The sequence below is a fragment of the Cebus imitator genome, unplaced genomic scaffold (genome assembly GCF_001604975.1).
Source record: "Cebus imitator isolate Cc_AM_T3 unplaced genomic scaffold, Cebus_imitator-1.0 Scaffold88, whole genome shotgun sequence".
Lineage (NCBI taxonomy): Eukaryota > Metazoa > Chordata > Mammalia > Primates > Cebidae > Cebus > Cebus imitator.
Window position 1 is genome coordinate 2911603 of NW_016107403.1, and position 1989 is coordinate 2913591.

Below are 1989 nucleotides of genomic sequence, written 5' to 3' on the forward strand. Positions count from 1 at the left end.
TGATCCGCCTTCCTCAGCCTCCCAAAGTGCTGGGATTACAGGCATGAGCCACCGTGCCCGGCTACTCACTTTTTTCTTAAAGGATACTCAGACTGATAATACCACCACCAAAAAACCCCAATTCAGTGCTGTGTACTAGAGACCTGCCATAAAGCGATTCAGGTGGTTGAAAAATTTTTTCAATGGGCAAATATATACCAAACAAATACAAGCAGAGAGAAAACACTGATCATAAGTATAGTATCACACAAAATTAAATTCAAGGCAAAAGGCACAGAGACAAAAGTAGGGCCATTTTAATGCTAAAGGATACAGATCACAATCAAAATATAATTAATATCTTTGTACCAAATTACAGACCATCATCATTTATAGAATAAGAAGAATAGACGATTCAAAGATACACAGAAATATATTAGTGGCATAAGATATTTATTATCATCTCACTCACCTCATGATACAGCCAAGTACCAAGTACATAAAAAATAAGGCGCTTAGACCTGTGCCATTCAACATGGTAGCCTCTGGCTACATGTGGCTAATGAGCACTTGAAATGTGGCTAGTCCAAACTGACAGGTGCTGTAAGTACAAAATATGCCAGGTTTCAAATAGTATAAAACAAAGAAGATAAGTAAGCTAATTTATTTCTATTGACACATGTAATAATGTTTTTGATATAATGGGTTAAATAAAATTTCACTTATTTATTTCATTGTATTTATTTTTGTGTGTGATGGAGTCTCACTCTGTTGCCCAGGCTGGAGTGCAGTGGCACAATCTCAGCTTACTGCAACCTCTGCCTCCTGGGCTTAGGCAATTCTCCTGCCTCAGCCTCCCGAGTAGCTGGGATTACAGGTGCCTGCCACCATGCCTGACTAACTTTTTGTATTTTTAGTAGACTTGCGGTTTCACCATGTTAGTCAGGATGGTCTCAATCTCCTGACCTTGTGATCTGCTTGCCTCGGCCTCCCAGAGTGATGCGATTACAGGCGTGAGCTGCCATGCCGAGCAAAATTTCACTTTTAAAAAACTTCCTTAACATGGCTACTTTAAACTTAAAATTGGATGTGTGGCCTGTATTATATTTCAGTTGGATAGTGATGCTGCTTTAGAACTAATCAACAAGGTAGATCTAAATGCTTATAACAGCTAACACATGTATAGTATTTATTTCATTCCAGACACTGTTCAAAATATTTTACACATATAAATGCATTTAGTCTCTCAAAACCCTAAGAAGTAGATGCTATTATTACAGCCATTAACCATTTTACAGATGAAGAAACTGAGGCACATAGAAGTGATTTGCATAAAATCGCAGTAGTGAATCTGAGATTTGGTTTCCACCAATCTGGCTCCAGAGTCTGTACTCTCAACCATGATGCTTCAATTGATAAATGTACATATTGAACTGTGTCCTTTGAAAACAGAGATACATCTCCTGTTCCATCTTCTTCAGTGAAACAGTCACAAAAATTGACCACAGATTAGGCCACAAGAGAAATATCAAGTTTCAATACTGGGAAATAATATAGAGGAAATTATACCATAATGCTATAAAATTAGAACTTGACAGCAAATCTAGAAAAATGAAGTAGCTAAAGTTCAGAAACGAAAACAAAACAACACAAAACCCACCTCTTCCAAAGAGCTCTTGAATGAGGAAATCAAAGACTAGCAAATGATCATGAAAATGTTCAGCCCCAGCACTATTCACAGAAAAAGTTATAGCCTTAAATACATTACTAGACAAGAAAGTATAAATAAATGGCTAATCTCAAATCCAAGCCAAAACAATAAATAAAAACCAAAAGTGGATACTTTTCTAGGAAAATAGAATTTACAAAAACTGATCTAAGAATTAAAAATGAAAAGTACAGGCCGGGCGCGGTGGCTCAAGCCTGTAATCCCAGCACTGTGGGAGGCCGAGGCGGGTGGATCACGAGGTCAAGAGATCGAGACCATCCTGGTCAACATGGTGAAACCCC